The sequence below is a fragment of the Myotis nattereri genome (genome assembly GCF_964212035.1).
Source record: "Myotis nattereri genome assembly, chromosome: 12".
NCBI lineage: Eukaryota > Metazoa > Chordata > Mammalia > Chiroptera > Vespertilionidae > Myotis > Myotis nattereri.
In genome coordinates, this window is record NC_138087.1 from 76,565,183 (window position 1) to 76,583,850 (window position 18,668).

Genomic DNA, 18,668 nt, shown 5'->3' on the forward strand with positions numbered 1-18,668 from the left:
GAAGTGTGTGTGCTTGCAGACTAGTTGGTGTGAAACTTGCAGGGTCCTGGCTTGCTGGCTCCTGATCCCAGAAGCTGCTGGAAATCTTAACAGGGGTGGTCTCCACACGCCCGCTACGGCAGCCTGGTCAGGGGGCAGAACAGGAATGAGGGTTCAGAGGCCTTTTCCTCGGTGTTACCTTGGAGAGTCCTTTTCTCTTTCGCAAAACGAGCATCATGGTACGTGCCTTGCGTGCCTCCCAGGGGCCTTGTGAGGACAGGATGGAGCTGTGCTTACTGAGCGAGCACATCCCAGTAAAGTTATGAGTCTCTTGTCTGTGTTGATGGGCAGGCCGGATTCGGGAACGGGGGGGGGGGGGGGTCTGAAGAGGAGGAGATTTCTAGGTCATTTTCTTGTTTGAGTTTGGGATGCGGCTTGTGGTAGGAAACCCCCAAAAGATGACTGCTCCTCCCTGTCAGGCTCCGAGGGAGGCAGCCCTGGCAGGGTACAGTGGCTGGAGGAAAGGGGTGGGGGTGGGGGGGGGATTTCATTGTTTGCTGACCTTTAGACCCCAACTCCAGTGAGGACTCTGAACTGGAGCATGAAGCTTAGGCTTGAGCCTTATGGAATTCCCCGTCCTGATTCCAGTACAAACTCTGATTTTACCACACTGAAAGGGGAATTAGGTTCCTACAGCGACAGAGAGAAGAAAGCAAGATGATGGGGCGAAAAGAATTAGATGATGGGCCGCCCTCCTGTGTGACCTTTACTCCCTGGCAGTTAGACCAATCCGAACTGTAATTCTTCCCACCTTGTTGCATGGCCAGCAGAGAAGGCAGGAGGAGGCTTCTCCTCTATTGGTCTGCATTTGTCTTCACTTTAGATTACAGTGGTTCTCAACCTGTGGGTCGCGACCCCTTTGGCGGTCGAATGACCCATTCGCAGGGGTCGCCTAAGACCATCTGCGTATCAGATATTTACATTACGATTCATAACAGTAGCAACATTACAGTTATGAAGTAGCAATGAAAATAATTTTATGGTTGGGTCACAACATGAGGAACTGTATTTAAAGGGCCAGAAGGTTGAGAACCACTGCTTTAGAAGATAGGGGACTTTTGGGGACCAACCACCCTGGTGCTGGCTTCTCTCACTACCACCAGTTTTGTGTTGGTGACCTAGTGGCATCATGGGAAGGGCATCTCATGGTTGGTTGGGTCCTTACTCTGGTTTCTGCTCAGGTGGCAGGTACCCATACGGTCTAGCAGCAGCGTGTGTGAGTGGTTCTGTTCTGTCCCGGCAGAAACTGTAAATGGCTGTCAGAGATTGGTGCCCTCTGGATAACCATCACGCTCTGTGGGTTAAAAGGAAAATCCAAACGTGGTGGCACACAAGAGCTGGGACCTGTGTTGGATAACGAGGGGATGGCTTTTTGATGGTTATTATTGCAGTGATAATATCCAGGGTTGAGAGACAAATTTCATTAATGGGAAATATTGCCTCTGAGGTTCTCTGTGACATAGCCCAGTCTACCTTTTAAAATTGATTTTCTTTTGCAGTATGGAGGGTAAGACCTCTGGTTTGGAAGTCAGTCAGGTCTGCATTTGAAGCCTCATGCACCAGTTTCTTAGCTTCTCAGAGCTTTGGTTTCCTTATTTGTAAAATGAGGATAATTGTGCCTACCTTGAGAGCTCATTATGAAGAACAAATGAGTTAAAATATGTGAAAGCACCTGATATAGTAGGCACTCAGTATATGCTAGGGTCCATTTCTGCCCTCCCTGCCTGCCCATCTTTCAACACAACAGAACAGCGTGTAGCATAGAAGGACTGGTAGTGATTCTGAGGCTTTCAGTTCTTATGTAACTCTGGTCCAATCCCTTCCCCTCTCCAGGCCTCCCTCCGTTTTCTTAGCTGAGTGAGAATGTTAGGCTATGTGAACATTAAGAGTGGTCCTAGTGCTCCGCCTGTGTTGCTCAGTGGTTGAGCTCTGATCTGTGAACCAGGTCATAGTTCAGTTTCCTGTCAGGGGACATGCCCAGGTTTTGGGCTCAATCCCCAGTAGGGGGCGTGCAGGAGGCAGCTGATCATTCTCTGTCACCATCGATGTTTCTGTCTCTCCCTCTCCCTTCCTCTCTGAAATCAATAAAAATATGTTTTAAAAGAGTAGTCCTAGCTCTAGCATTCTGATTCGTATGCCCTCATATTTTCTTGAAAGACAGGAGGGAGGAAACTAATGACCTGTTCTTTTTTTTCTTTTTTTTGTAATTTACTTATTTTATTTTTTTTTAAATTTTATTTTATTAAATCTTTATTGTTCAGATTATTACATTTGTTCCTCTTTTTTTCCCCCCCATTGCTCCCCTCCACTCAGTTCCCACCCCACCCTCTGCCCTTACTCCCCCACTGTCCTCATCCATAGGTGCACAATTTTTGTCCAGTCTCTTCCCGCATCTCCCACACCCCTTTCCCCCCCAAGAATAGTGAGTCCATTCCCTTTCTATGCCCCTGATTCTATTATAATCAACAGTTCATTCTGTTCATCAGATTGTTTATTCACTTGATTCTTAGATTCACTTGTTGATAGATGCATATTTGTTGTTCATAATTAGTATCTTTACCTATTTCTTCTTCTTCCTCTTCTTAAAGGATACCTTTCAGCATTTCATATAATACTGGTTTGGTGGTGATGAACTCCTTTAGCTTTTCCTTATCTGTGAAGCTCTTTATCTGACCTTCAATTCTGAATGATAGCTTTGCTGGATAAAGTAATCTTGGTTGTAGGTTCTTGGCATTCATCACTTTGAATATTTCTTGCCACTCCCTTCTGGCCTGCAAAGTTTCTGTTGAGAAATCAGCTGACAGTTGTATGGGTATTCCCTTGTAGGTAACTGACTGTCTTTCTCTTGCTGCTTTTAAGCTTCTCTCTTTGTCTTTTGCTCTTGGCATTTTAATTATGATGTGTCTTGGTGTGGTCCTCTTTGGATTCCCTTTGTTTGGGGTTCTCTGCGCTTCCTGGACTTGTAAGTCTATTTCTTTCACCAGGTGGGGGAAGTTTTCTGTCATTATTTCTTCAAATAGGTTTTCAATATCTTGCTCTCTCTCATCTTCTGGCACCCCTATAATTCTGATGTTGGTACGCTTGAAGCTGTCCCAGAGGCTCCTTACACTATCTTTGTATTTTCGGATTCTTTTTTCATTTTGCTTTTCTGGTTGGGTGTTTTTTGCTTCTTCGCATTTCAAATCTTTGCCTTGATTCTTGCGTTCCTCTGGTCTGCTGTTGGGAGTCTGTATAATATTCGTTATTTCAGTCCGTGTATGCTTAATTTCTAGTTGGTTCTTTATCACAACATCGAGGGTCTCATTAGATTTCTTGAGGATCTCAATAACTTTATTGGCGGCTTCTAGACAGTTCTTGAGAGACCTTAAAAGTGTGGTTCTGAACTCAATATCCTCCATTGACAGTTTTGTCCTGTTTCTTTGTCTCTGCATTTTTTATGCTTTCTTGGTGCACCCCCTAGTGATCTTTGTGCGCAGTCTTGTTGTAGTTAAGCCTTGATTGTTGTAGTTACTACTAGGGGGATTTGACCTCCAGGCCAACTGGCTGTGAGAATCAGCTGTGTCTGCAGTGGGAAAACTTCTGTCCTTTAGGGAGGTGCTAATCTAGCCTTTGTCTGAGGCTATCTGGCAAATGGCTCTGCGCAGGGCTTGGGCTGTTCTTTAGTTCTTTAAAAAATATCTGTCTAGCACTTTGCCTGGCACAGAAAAAATGTTGCAACATTCGTGAAATTAGTGAACCTCAACATGAAAGACAAAAGTTGTTTAACAGTCCTATTTCATCCCAAATTAAGTTAATCCCATTTATGTACATAAACATGAATAATTTTTAATGGTTACAGTAATATATATGTGAGTATTTGGGAAAGGCCTGGCAATAAGTGGTTTCTTTAAATGATGTTTTTATCTTATTTTTAAGAAATTAAAAACAGAATCACACATGGATATTTTTAAAGGCAAGTAGTTCAAAGAGGGAACAAATGTAAAATTTCTTGCCTTGAGGTTCTAGTTCCTAGTTCTTCTCCCTAAGGCAAACACTATTACCATTTTTTTTGTTTATTATATACTTTTTCTCTCACACAAATTATGACATTCTGCACACACTCTTGCTGTTTCATCTATTAACTTGATCTATTTGGGAAATTGTTCCAACATTGGAAAATGTTCCAATTGGTAGGTAGAGTTCCTCCTTAATAAATGTTTTTGACTGATATTGAAAGCACAATTTTGATCTCCATTCCACCCCCCACCACCAATGATGTTCACTCAGTAATGGTTAGCAGTCATTGTTTAGAAGAATAACAAGAGATAGCCCTTGTTCTCCTCTAGGAAAGAAATGGCGTTGGTCCCAGTGAACAGTAGACTAAAGGGTAATCCACCCATTTGGATTCAAGGCAGAGGACAGAGAAAGGAAAGGGAATTTGTTCACTGGTAATTGAAAATTGATTCTTCATTCACATATTATTCATAGTTCAGCTCTGTCACTTACTGTATTACTTGAGACAGTTTACCTAATTTTTCTGTGTTTTAGTTTCCTTATTTATAAAACGGATAATGATAATAGGATCTGCCTTTTGGTTTTTTTGTGTAGAGGAAATGAGACCATAAAGGCAAGTACTTGCAGCAATAGCAGGTGGTAGTAGATGCTCAAGAAGGGTAGCTGGTATGTTATTAATAATCTAAAGTTGACTCTTATTCTTCATCAGCAGATATTTACTTAGCTGTTGAGGGTGAGCCATGGAGAATGAATGCCCAAAGTCCTAGCCCTTGAGATGCTCATATACTATACAGGGAGACAGGCACACAAGTCACTGGTTACAAAACAGCATGGTGGGTGTGATGGTGGGGAGGTGGCCAGTATGGGGGCCATGGAGGCAGGAAACCATGACTTCTCCCTTGGTGATTTGAGAATGGCTTCCCAACTCAAATTTTCCCTTCTTTGTGAAACCTACTCAGTGATAGGCACAAGTGACTTTCATTGTTATGCACCATGATGGGAGCATTGTCGCATGCGTATTACTGCGCAGGGAGTCTCCTGCTTTCATTGTTGCTGAGTCTCCAGGATAGGCTCTTGTGGACATTGTGATGGATCTCTGCTCAGACACGTCATGCACCAGTTGTTGGCAGACTCTTATCGATAAGTCATCAGGTCTCTGGTGAAACCCAGACTCTGGACTCTGTTACTTCATTCCCCAAGTATCTGAGTGCTGATTCCAAGACAGGCATGTACTGTGCCATATACCAGCTGTAGACTTTGGGTATGGCTGGTGCTACTTGTCCTACTAAGTCTTAGGGATGGGAGAGGAAAGAAATGTTTGCTTCAGATGCTCCAGGATAAGATGGGGAGGCAGAAAAAAGGACAAGTGTAAAAGTGAACTGCTTAGCTTGCTGAATCCCACCGCTCCTTTCCTCAGAAGTATGGCTTCTCACCCTTCCCTTGGGGTAGGGTTGTAGAGGAGCAGACCTGAGGGACATGAGTAGGTGGTCTGTAAATTTTGACCAGGGGCAGGAGATAGTTGGTCAGGTTGGCTTCTGTGAGGGGCATCCTGGAGCATTTCTGGAGCCACTTTCTTAGAAAGAGATAAAGTATCACTTCCTTCATGTGGCATTCATTCACCATCCTTGCTGGGCTCCTGCTTTGTTCCAAACCCTTTGCTGGGTGCTGGGCCTATGCAGATGAAGGAGCTCCATTCTGTCCCTTGTGGAGCTGCTGGTTGGTAGATGGAGAAGTCATATGTGATGGAGGACCTCAAGTGAAGTGGCCAAGAAGATTCAGACTCTGGAGCCAGGTAGACCTGGGTTCAAATCCTAGCTCTTCTCCCTATGGCCTCTGGGACCTTGGACAAGTATGCTCCCCGTTCTGAGTCTCAGTTTACTGATATGTACAATGGGGATAGCAGTGCTACCTTCTTTGGGGCTGTTGTTAAAGAGTCAGTGAAATAATGCAAATGTTTATCAGGGTTCCTGACAGGAAGCTGATGCTCACAGAGTGTTCACTGTCATTTTAATTATCCTCAGTGTTGTGGGAACAGCAAGAAGCACCTCTTTGGCTATTTTCTCTGGGTTCTAGTATAGGGGAGTGGTACTATTTGGGTGGTGAAGGTGAAGGTGATGGCTAAGGTATTAAAGAAAGCAGCTATGAAGTCACAAAGTGCTCAAGGAGTCCATGAAACATTCCTCAGGGGCCCTGTTGATCCAGGGCCATGGGTTTGTCTACAAGTGTTTCTTCTTTTGCACAAGTTCTTCTCAAAGGTGATTTCCCAGCACCACCAGGAGCAATCACCTGAAACAATCAATTCCAGGACTTTTCCCTGTGGGGAGGCATGAGTCAGGCTTGTCTCACCTGCACTTACTGAGGTGAGCAGAGACCATGAAGACCCAGAGCATTAAATCCTTCCACGGTTTTTCTGCAGAGCTTTCAAATCCCTTGTGTTCTTTGCCGAAGATTTATCTCCTGAGCATCAGAGAGGCGGATAGGGCAGCACTGAAAGCCCTGACTCAAGTCAGGACGTTGTGGGTTCGTGTTGTGATCCACCGCTCACAAGCCCTGTGGTTTCAGGCAGGTGGTCACTCCTGTTCCTCACCAGTGCAGGAAGTGGATGGTACTTACCTGCTCATGGCTCTTAGAAGGCTTCAGGGAGGTGCTGTGGAACAGGACTAAGCATAGTGCTCACACCCCATGAGCACCTGGTCGATGTGAGCTAGAATAGCCGATGTTGGGGGGCTTTTTGGATGCCCTGTGGAGGGTGGCGGGTACAACTCAGCATGTGTAGGGAGTGCAGGTGCAAGCGTAGGGCAGCCATAGGGCTCCAGTGAGGGAGAGGACAGTCACTTTGAGGGCGGGCCCTCTCTCAGCCAGTTTAGGAACTGAAGGCTGGTGTCCCCAGTTGTTTCTTTTCTTCTGTGATTCCACATAAATAATGGGTCTGCAATAGGAACTAATGCAATATGATACTGTCCTTCTTTAGGATTGAAATGATTTTATTATAAGGTTTTATTTTAAGTTTAAGACAATTACTTGAGTAATCAGAAGAAAATTAAATGCTTGGTTCAACAGTCAAAGGTTTCTCTACGATCATCTTATTGGAGAGGAAAGAAAGAATAATGAACGTAATTAAATTTGTGTTTATTGGATACAATAATTCTCACTCTTGTATAAGCTTAATAACTAGGTCAAGGGAATCTGTACTTTTGGTACATTTCTGAGTAATTAAATATTTATGGAAAACAAGTTAATAAATTTAGGAGAATTTGTTGTGTCTCTTTGTGGCAATAAATTCTATTATATGGAATTAGTGAATTTCACTATTTTAAAATATTTCTTATTTTATGTCCTTTCTGTGGCTGTTTCTTTTTCCCCCTCTAGGCATCATTTCTCTAACACTTTGTCCACTAGCATTTGAAGATTGTTTCTCCATTAGGCTGTCGCAGCAAGCAGCCTGCTGTAGGATGTAATAACACTGTGTGACCAACAGCCACTTCCTTGTGACTCCCCTACTGCTTCGCAGAGTAAGAGTCTGCATTTGTTCCTCCTGCCCTGATGATCTGAGTATGTCATTCCCTCTGCTCAAACCCCTTCGTTGGTTTCTAAATTCTCTTAGTAAAAAGACCAAATTGTTAGCAAGGCCTGCAGGGTGTACCAATGTGCTCGTCAGTGTAATTGTTGGTGACATCTGTCTCCTCTGGTGTGGTATAATAGAGTCCCATCAGATCATGCACTGTGGCTGCTTTGGTCACCATCGGGTCCTCAGTGCCTGGCATATAGCATCTGGCTCGTAGTAGGTGCTCCATATGTGTTTGTTGAATGAGTGCCCAGGAACTGATCTGAATCTATAAAATGAGAAGGTTGTTGGTTGGATCTGAGGTCCCTTTATTATAAAATATCCCAACACATTACAAAGTCTCTTGACACCAAAATTTTCAGCTTCATATTTATTCTGCATGGTAGGTGGGGGTAGGCTTTGAAGTGCAGAGGATAAAATGGAAGCTCAGAGAGTTTAGACTGTTGAAGGTGTAGCTATGGGAGAAGTTGGGGCTCCTCATGTGTCTTTTCTCACACCTTAGGCTGCCTCAAGGGATGGTTTCTGACATACAATGGAGGAGTCACAGGTGAGGTAAGGAAACAGAGAGATTCATTGAAAAGACTTATTTGTAATATTTTCCCTTGGTTTTAGTTATTTTAATTTCCTGATTATGAAATTTGAAAAGTTGAGTTCATTTTGGAGTGATGGGTGTTAAGGTCCGGTTTCATTCTGGGGACCAGGAAACCCTGGTCTTTCTTGTAAATGGCTCCAGTATAGTAATCATTGATGCTGATAGCTAAGATTAGAATTCGTTCTGTTGCGAAGCTTGTTAATAAAATCAGAAGTTACTTGCTGATTGATGTGTAGCATTCTTTTGATATTTTCAAAAGATGCTGGTTGCTTCCATTAGCTATTTCTATACTTTGTCTCTGGGTAAACCTGCTACAGGGCTGTTTTGCAGTGAGCACTCCTGTGGCCTTTGTGCTCATCAGATACAGTGCTGGTCCATCCCAAGGGTTAGAGATCATTGAGTCCATTCTCCCCACTTTCCGGATGAGCATGGGAACTTTGCCAGGGTTTTATACTCAGGTGTCCTGATTCCCTACCCAGCAACACTCATAGACTGCAGCATATCTATTTGCATATTGCAATTTCTCAACAGCTACTGCAGCTCGTGGAACATTGTGTATAGACTATGTCCACAAAGAAGCATTTCTCTCTGACGAAACCTCTGCGGCAAGGTTTTTGTTGAATCTGCAGTGTGACTGCATGGGAAGAGGATCTAAGACCTGACTTAGAGCAGATCTGTGGCTGAGAAAAGGCAAGGCCTCTGATGGGCTGTTAGCAACACACGCACTGGTCACAGGGACTTCATCGTGATATTAGAGGGCTCCTTAAGGGCTGAGAGATTCTTGGAACTTCGTGTCATCAGCATAGCCAGTATACTTGTGGAACAGAGAGAGCAGCCTGGTATTACAGAATGATCACTGAATATGAAGCCAGAATGCCAGGTGTGTCAGTTTGCTGTGACACCTGCTTCCCAAGCAAACAGGAGTATCTCCTGTGTGTGCACATCCTTTCTTCAGTGGAAAGCCCCAGTTTTAAGATCTGAGATTGTTTTGTGAGGGTTGAGTCAGAATAAAGAGAGCTGGGTAATATTAAAGTATTGTACCAACAATCAAAGGTAGCCTTATTCCTTCTTTGTTCCTCCCTGTCTTCCAGATCTACCTGCGTGCCAGCCCATCTGTCCATCCATCCATTCATCCACCCATTTATCCAGTCGTTGTTCAGGGCCTGCGGAGCGCCAGCACTATGCTAACTGTGGGGCTACAATAGAGGAGAAAGACAGGTCTGGTCCTTGCTACCTTTTAGCTTACAGTCTAGTAGTAGAGTTCAATACATATAAAAATAATAACAAGTATATGAAAAATTAATTATGATAATGGCTCCAAAAGAGGAGTACAAGGGCTTAGAGGCCATAAACGGATGGTTTTATCTGGCTAGGAGGGTCAGAAATAGCCTCTCAGAGGAAAGGTGAATTGGAGTTAGCCAGGTGGAGAGGTGGCAGCTGTATCTGCCATGGTCCCAGCTGAGCGAGGGTCTGGTAAATTCAAGAAGTAACAGCAAGCCAGGGTGGCTGGGACACCGATACTTGGGAGACACTATGGTGTTCCTGCCCCGGTGTTCACAGCACTGTTTTCCTGACCTGCAGTGGGAATTCTGGCAAATTCTACAGTTGCTGAGGCTTCTTCTTCAGAGCTCCCATCTGTCACCGAAGCATCCTTACTGAAACATTCCTGCGTGGTTTCTAAGATAGCAGCTGGGCTTATTTTTATTGCTTTAAAGATCGGTTGCCTCCTATGCTTCTTCAGGGGATGGAAGAATACCTTGGTCTCATTAGTGGTTTTCATTCATGAAGTAAACATTTAGTGAGCATGTAACTGGCTTGACTCCTTGTCCTTAGGAGCCCACAGACCTGATAGATAGGAATGAATAAATGATGATGCTGTGTCGGGGTGTAAGTGGTGGAAATGGAAGCTTATGGGACCAAATCAGGATCACAGGATGTTAAAGGTAGATTTTCAGTTTCCCAGGTGAAGGGTGACATGCTGCAGGAGAGAGCCTGCGCTGTCTCAGGTGCGCTGTGTGTGCTGCTGGAATGTGAGGCTTGTGGTGAAGGGAGGAGGACGAGCTAAGGGAGGTGAGGTTGGAGAAGTGGTTTGAGGTCGGTACTCAGAGGGACTTGCAGGCAGTGCTCAGGAGTTCAGATGTTATCCTGTGGTGCGTGGAGAATCATTCTGGAGTTACAGAAGGAGAGAAGCGCCATCAGTTCTGATCCTGGTGGAGGATGGGTGGTGTGGGAGGTGAGTAAGGGGGCTATTGCATCTGAACCCGGGAGCCCTGTCATTTGGGAGCACATTGTTGGTCCCTTCTGTATTTGAGCTTGGGGAGCAGGGAAGAGCCTGCTATAGAATTTCCAGAACTTTTAGGTTCAGAGTTAGAATACATGAGGGGGTCTCAGAGTTAGAGTACAGAGATCTATCCAGACTGCTGGTGGAGGGAAGATCCTAAACTGGCAGAAGTGGAAATCCCCCTGTTAGGTCTAAATGCCTGACTGAGATCGCTTGCAGAATCCGTGAAGAGGCTTTAATCCGAGAAAGCCAATGGGAAACTGATCTGTGATCCAACATGTGTTTTGTATCATCCTGAACTCAGAGACCTAGGAGTGTAAGATGGAGGCAGAGACAGGGCTGTCACTGACCCTGGTGCTGAAAGCCACAGATGGGGAGTACTAAGAAAGGGTCAGGGATAACTCGGAAGTAGCTGTCCCTAATACCAGAGCCAACCACCCTGGTATGAAGCCATTGCTCCCTAGGAAAGGAAAAAGAAGAGGGGTTAATGTTTGAGGAGTTCAGAAGCCCCAATGCTTAGGCAAAGAGAAGGGAGCAGATGGATAGATGGGAGTGCATGTTCCAGTACAGAGTGTAACATGCTGTTCAGCTCCTGTGGGATAGCATATAAAGAAGTGGTTCAGAATAGGGCACAGACTTAGCTGGTTTCAAATTCTGCCTTTGCCTAAGGACTCACTACCCAAATGGCCTGGGTTAGGGTGGCCAGGACCCTGCATTCTTGGCATACCCAATAAGGCATGTTGGAGACTACAGAGCCAGAGACTATGGAGGACCGTCTCCGAGCAGGTGGTTAGCAGAATTCAGTGGGATGATGCATGTGGAGTGTGTGCCAACAGGAAGCTCTCAATCAGTGTTATCTCTTAAAATGTTTGTGGGCTGTGGAAAGACTGGCCCAGCGATGACATGGTCAGGTATCGTAGTCTCTGACTGGTGTTCAGTGTTTAGACAAGACTGAATGTCGTGGTGTTGCCAGGACCCTGCGGAAACTGTGAAGGAGGAAAGCTAACTGTCAGTTGCTTGTGTATAGCTTTTGCCTTCTTGCACACATTGCATACCCAGTATATCCCTGGGGCATGTATTCTGCTAGCTCTTGGTAAATTGTTTCTAACTCTCTTTCTTCTTATATATAATCAAATGAAGTTATTTCTTGAGTTTAATGTTTGTGGTTTACCTAATTTGAAATAAAGTACAGTAAGCCTTAAGAAATAGGGTATTTGTTTATACATATATTTAGCAAAATTCTTGATAACTAATTCCAGTCTAATGACACTTTAACTCTATATGATATATAAGAGTATAAAAAAAGTAGAACTAAAGGATGTTTAAAGATTAGCTCAACTTTCCTGTTTTATATACAAGGAAACTGAGACAAGAGAAATGAAGATGTTGACTAAAGAGTGGTCACAGTTGATGAGTGACAGATGTGGTTCTGGACTTTTGCTTCTGGCCTGTCCAGGAAAACTTGAATCCATCAGGGCATATAGAGGAAACTGAAGGGAATCGTCTACACTGTTTTTGGGTAAATATCTGTGTTCACTCAAGAATGAACAAATAGAAACACTAACATTCGCAAGGACCTACTGAGGAAATCAGCAGCAAAAGGGAAATAAACAAGGCATGCGAGAACTAGAGGAAGAGCAGGCTTTGGGGAAAAGTGTCCAAGCCTTTACTCATGAGACTGAATACATTTCAAACATCATCATCTTTGTTCTCTCAGAGAAGTTATAGATGCTCTGAAAGATGAGATGATGAGTCAGCAGACTGAGATGAAAAAGGAGCTTGAGACTTAAAGACCATAAGGAAATAAATCACACAATGCAGCATCTGAAATTAGCCGGCACTACAGAGAGTCAGGAGTCAAGAGGAAGATCCACTGCCCATCTCAGAAGGGTCAAGAAAGCAACAGGAAACCCCAGATGTGGATGATGGACCAGATCGGAGATCAGAACAAATGGAATAGAAGTAATCCTCAGTTTTCCTGAACTGAAGAAGACCTGAAGGGTTCATCATGAATCAGGCGAAACTAGCAAACTAGGTAACACTTAAAATAATATCCAGCCCTAGCCGGTGTGGCTCAGTGGATAGAGCGTCGGCCTGTGGACTGAAGGGTCCCAGGTTCGATTCCGGTCAAGGGCATGTACCTTGGTTGCGGGCACATACCCAGTAGGCAGGAGGCAGCTGAATCGATGTTTCTAACTCTCTATCCCTCTCCCTTCCTTTCTGTAAAAAAAAAAAAATCAATAAAATATATTTTAAAAAAAATAAAATAATATCCAGGTGAAGAAATTTTTAAATTTTGAGACTGAAGAGAGGATACATAAGCATCTAGGCAGAAGGGAAGTTAAAGTCAAAGGGGAAAAAAAAGACTAGGCTGGTCTTAGACTTGTCTACAGTAGGTTCCAGAAAGCTGTGGAGCAGTACCCATTGAATTTTGAGGGAAGAGGGTTATGACCCAATAATTATATACTCAGCCAAGTTTCAGTTCACATTTGACAGTAAAGAATTTCATTTCAGTCATGCAAGGACGTACCTTGTGTGTGGCTTTAGCTACAGCCATGCACCATTCCCGAGAGAAAAAACACTGAGAGGCATGTCTGGCCACTGAAAGATAAAGTAAAAGGCCATGAATGGGCAAGTCAGTGTAGGAAAGGATTGGCAGTGAGAGTGGAACCATTCAAGTATAAAGTCATTTCCAAGTAACTGTTGTGATTGTACGTATAAAATAGAATACAAACGAAACAATTACTGAAAGAAGATAAAACATTAAACCATTATTAATAGAAGCAGGAATAGAATTCCTGCTCAAACCAGAGATCATATGTATGAACACACTGCACTCCACAGAGCTACCCAGATATGAGTGATGAAAGATTTGAGTAGTATGCAGAACACCTGGGACCACTTGTATGGTTGTTCCTCTGGGCCAGGGGTCCTCAAACTTTTTAAACGGGGCCAGTTCACTGTCCCTCAGACCGTTGGAGGGCCGGACTATAGTTTAAAAAAAAAACTATGAACAAATTCCTATGCACACTACACATATCTTATTTTGAAGTAAAAAAAACAAAACGGGAACAAATACAATATTTGTATTTGCATGTGGCCCACGGGCTGTAGTTTGAGGACCCCTGCTCTGGGCACTGTCTTTTCCAATGTCCTGGAAAAGAGGGCGTTTGCTTGGCACCTTCATTCTGTAGGTTAGCACACTGCTGGTGGGAATGTAAAATGGTGCACATTCTTTAGAAAACAATTTGGTGGTTCCTCAAAAAATTAAACATCAAGTTACGTGACCTAACAATCCTACTCTTAGGTATATACCCAAGAGAACTGAAACATATGTCTATACAAAAGCTTATACATTCATTTCATAGCAGTATTATTCATAATAGCAAAATGGAAACAGCCCAAATATCTGTTAATTGATGAATGGATAAGCAAAAGGTGGTATATCCATACAGTGAAGTATTATTCAGCTGTAAAAAAACAACGAAGTACTGATTCATGCTATAACATAGATGAGCCTTGAGAACATTCTAAGTAAAAGACACCAGACACGAATATGAATGTCTAGAAGAAACAAATCCATAAAGACAGGAAGTAGTGGAGTGGCTGCTGAGAGACGGGAGGAATGGGAGTGAGTGCCAGTGGATCCAGGGTTTCTTCTGGGAGTGATGAAAAGGTTCTGGAACTAGAGAGTGGAAATGATTGCACAACTTGGTGAATACACTAGAAACTGCTGAATCTCCAGAAAAGGGTACATTTTATGGTATATAAATTAGGTCTCAATTTTTAAAAATAGTTCTTTTCTCGTTATTAAATATTAATCGTAGCAAACTAAGAAAACAAAGCTACAAAAAAGCAACCATCCTCTTATGGTTAATATTTGGGGTACATATATCCAGACATTTTTTGTGTGTAAGTCTCCACAAGCATGTTTTGCTTTAGCCTCTTGTGAGGGTGTTTATAAAGGAATATTTTGATCCCTACATAAGTGGAAACAATGGAAATAGTGCACTATTTGGAGTCAAAAGACCTGGGTTCCTGCTCTGACCACCTCAGGTTTGTGAGCTGGAGAGAGGCACTTCATTTCCTTCCTCATCTTTAAAAGGGATTGTAATACTTTGTGATATCTTACCCACCAGAATGGCTAAAATGAGAAAAAGAAAAAGACCATACCAAGTGCTGGCAAGGTTGTGGAGCAGCCAGGCTGTCAGACCCTGCTGGTGGGCGTGTTAGTTGGTTTAGCCTGAGTTGGAAAACTGGCCTCATCTACCAAAGCTGAACATACACTTGGCTTGTGAGTCTGCAGTTCCACTCCTAGGTGTCAACACAGCAGGAAGGCATACGAGTGTGTGCCAAAGGTGTGCTCACGAAGGTTTACAGCAGCACATCTGTAATAGCCAGCTGGGAGAAAGTTGGGCGTCCGTCAGTGGTAGGATGGACGGAAGATGCATGTGGTAAACTCCCACAGGGCAACACTGTCATCAGGAAGCACTAATGAACACTAATTCAGTGAAAAAGGATGGATTTTAGACATAATGTTCATCAGACACAGGTTACATACTGTATGATTGCATTCATACAAAGTCTAGGAGTCAGAGTAGTGGCTGCCCTTGGGAGGCAGGTAGAGAGAGAAGGGGGTGCGGTGGGTTCTGGGGCTGGCTGCGCTCTGTCTCTTCATCTGGGTGCTGGTCACGGGGGTATTCCCTCTGTGACAGTTCTTTGTCCCGTGTGCTTTTCTGAACACATGTTGCACTTCCATAAAAAGTTTATTTATTTAAAACACTGAAAAAGGAAGCTTCTTAATCACATTGCTCTCACTAAAATTATTGTTAACAAGAATGAAAGTTTTTGTATTGTTGATAAATAAAATAATTATTTTAACATACTTATTTCATCTTTATCTCTTCCTTTGATCATTTGTAGCTTTATAATGTACATAACATGCTGATACATTAGAACATATATTTAATTTACAAATAAATATATGTGTGTGAGAGGTGCTTACTTAATTTTTTTTTAACTGTTGGTAGGGAAGAAACCAGAGGTTTGGCAAGCTATGGCTCTAAGTCATAACAGAAGGGGCAGCCTGAGCAGAGGCCTGGCTGTGGGAAGCAGGTGTCCAGTGGTGAGCCTCAAGTTCCTCAGTCAGCATCCTGTACTTGGGTTGGTTTCTTGTTGCTGGTGCATGGGATCAGGAGGTGGTGGTGAAGCTGAAGAGAAAGGCAGGGGCACGGGGAGGGGCTTTGGGGCCCTCACGTACCCTTGGCGAGCCACACATGTACACAGGGGGTGTGTCAAGGGATCCTTTTCCCCAGATTAAACTCTGGGGTTTTCTCTGTGGTTCTTATGTCAAGGTTTTTTCTCTTTTCTTTCTCTCTCTACTTCCATGTGCAAAACCTCTTGTTACTGTGTTGTGCTGTCATCCTTTTGCTCCCATTGGACAGAAGACAAATGTTCTGTATCTGACTCTCCAGCAGCTGGGGTTACCTGGACATCCTCCTTTCCCTCAAGCTCAGGTCCATGTACCTCCTTGCAAGCCCCCTCCTCGCTTTCAGCTGTTCTAGCTCCAGACCCTTCATCAGAAAGGGCCAGCTCGTTGTGTGGGTTATGCTTGGTCATGGGAGGATGGGGTGAGGGAATATGAGGAGATGACAATTACTGGGCAACCAGATGCCACCCTCCAACCTTTCTCCCTACAATTCCTGCTCCCTGAGATCCTGCCCTCCCCATTTGGTACCTCTTCCAAGAATGCTTTGCAGCATTCCCCCGCTCACTGGAGCTCGCCTTCCTTTAAACCTTTGTGGCATGAGTTTTGACCTCCTGGCCACATTCTGCATTGCATTCTGCTCTTTTGATTTACCCTGTACTTCCTGCCTTGACTCCTTGACTAGACTTTAAGCTCTTTTAAGGTAGGAAATGTGTCTTGCTTATTATTGTATCCCATGCAGTGCCTTGCTTAATATCTTACATTCGGTGCTCGGAAAGCAACATGGAATCTTCTAGGGCTCCCAGCATCCATCCCCTTTGCAGCCATGGCCTCAGGTCTTGATATAACATAAAAGAATATGGGAAGAGGCAGAGAGTGCTGGAGATTCTATTCAGGTGGGAGCAGTTACAAAAATGTTAAAAGCTGAAGTATTACAATATTTATGAGATTTTTCTCGTAGCCTTACCCTTCTGTCAACCCATTATCACAAAAGAGGCAGAAGGTGAAGTTTCTGATACTTTCCTGGCAGGGCCCCAGTCTTCCTTGATATTTCATGATTAACTACAGGACAAGTAATTCATATAGTGCTTAGAAGAAGCAAGTTCCCCGTAGCTTACTTATCAGTGGGATCGGTTTCCCGAAGGAGAGCACTGGCAATAGCTGTTGGCCTACAGGTGAGCACGTGAGGAAAATGAGGCTCAGATAAGTCATTTCCCTGAGGTCACACCGTACGCAGGTAGCAGAGTTGAGATTTGACTTGGGGGTCAGTCTAGTTCCTCTCTGCTGTCTGTGCTTCAGGTCTGATTAGAACTGAATTCCATGAGAGGGGCTGCATCTGCAGCTACCTGCTGCCTGTGCCCTTGATGGGGCTGCCGATCACCCTGATCCCAGGGGATCTGGGCAGAATTGCTCCCAATACAAGCAGCTGGCAGAGGACTGCCTCTCCCCTGTCGTCACCGGAGGTGGGGGGCACAGGGCAGAGGATCTGCTCCCCCATTCGCAGCGGGAAGGCCATGGTTTGCCAGCTCCTTTTGTATGGGCCCCTTGAGCAAAGGTTGTCAGGGTGTCCAGCGCCACAGGCTTGCTACTGCTACAGAAGCTCAAGTAGCCTGCCACGAACGGGGTATGAGAGCCTGCGCTTAGCAGGCAAAAATCAAAGGACAGCTCATTTGCAGGGACAGCCTCTCACTCGGAGCAGTGGATCCTGTGAGGCAGGATGGATGGAGAGGATGCACGAGGGCTTTAATTTATAGGGAGAGAACTTCCCAAGGGACGAGAGTACAGTGTACCAGAGGCTTTCTGGAACTGGAAACAGGACGTCTGAATTTAAACATCAGTAAAAGAACTGAAATGAGTGGTTTGGAAGGTCAAATAGAAGAAATGCCTCAGAATCCAGAATAGTAACAACAAGAAGTGGGAATAATGAGTTAAAATGTGAGGCACTGGGAACCTTGTCCAGGGGGCCTGGCATGGGCATAATGGGAGTTTCAGGGGAGAGAAAGGAATAGATGGGGGAGTCACTGAAGATTTCACTGAATTGAAGAAAGATTTGATTCTTCAGATTAAATGGATTCATTAAGCTCACACTGAGACCAACACTTAGACCTGCTTTCTAGTAAAGTTCCTAAACTCCAAGAAGAAAGAGAAAAAAATCTTAAAATTTTGTTGGAAGGAAGAACAGGTTTTCAAAGGAAAGAGAATCAGACTCTTGCTGGTCTTCCCGTGTGCAGCCCTGGAGGCTGGAAGCCAGTGGATTGGCATCTCCAGACTGTCACAGGGAGGGGCTGTAGCCCTCCGTGTACCCAGCCAAGATGTCACTCACGGCTCATTGCAAACGAATGGCATTTAAAACATGGGAGGGCACAGAACATGGCATTATCTATTAAATGCACCTGAGGAAAATACCTGTGACCTTTTCTAGCTGAAGGACAAAGCAGAGCAGAGACATTGAGACGGGAAGGAGCAGGGAGGAGGGAGAGGAGATGACCCATCCCTGTTTACACTGGGGTGGGAGACAGCAGAATGGGCTTGGCACCGGCTGCTCCAGTGACATTTTGTCATCTCTTCTGGTCTGCATAGCTCTCCTTCCTGGGCTGGAAGCCATGTCCAAGGGGCTGGGTGGGGAAGGGCCTGGAAGAGGGACTGCACACTCTCATCACAGAACATGCTCCCCCGCAGGCAGCACCTGGGATTCTCCATGGGTTGGGTGCCTTTAAGTGCCGCCTCGTTCCCTCACACCCAGCTTTCTGCACAACCTTGTCTCCTGATCCTACCCTGTGAGGGCCGTGACCCTGACCACTTAGGAATGGACTGGTATGCAAGGGAGTGGGGGGTGGGTGGAAGGGGAGGAAGCAAATGGGAAGCAAGGACCAGGCATGATCTTCACATGGGTGATTACTGGTTGGTGTGTTGAAGGTCAGTCTTTAGGGAGCCTGGGAAGGGAAGTGGCAAGTCTCACTCATATTTATTTATTTTTATATATTTTTATTGA

At 44.5% G+C, this 18,668-nt stretch overlaps 2 protein-coding genes across 2 annotated transcripts in view; both read left to right on the forward strand.

Moving 5' to 3' along the window:
• ZBTB34 (zinc finger and BTB domain containing 34) overlaps nt 1–12,694 on the forward strand; it is a 36,701-nt gene extending 24,007 nt beyond the window's left edge. The window contains exons 3-4 of the mRNA XM_081103398.1: nt 9,281–9,407; nt 11,830–12,694. The gene's annotated coding sequence lies outside the window, so the exon portion shown is untranslated. The remainder of the gene's footprint in view (nt 1–9,280; nt 9,408–11,829) is intronic.
• The window catches only part of RALGPS1 (Ral GEF with PH domain and SH3 binding motif 1), a 226,500-nt gene that overhangs the window by 930 nt on the left and 206,902 nt on the right, over nt 1–18,668 (forward strand). The gene's annotated exons all lie outside the window — the stretch shown is intronic.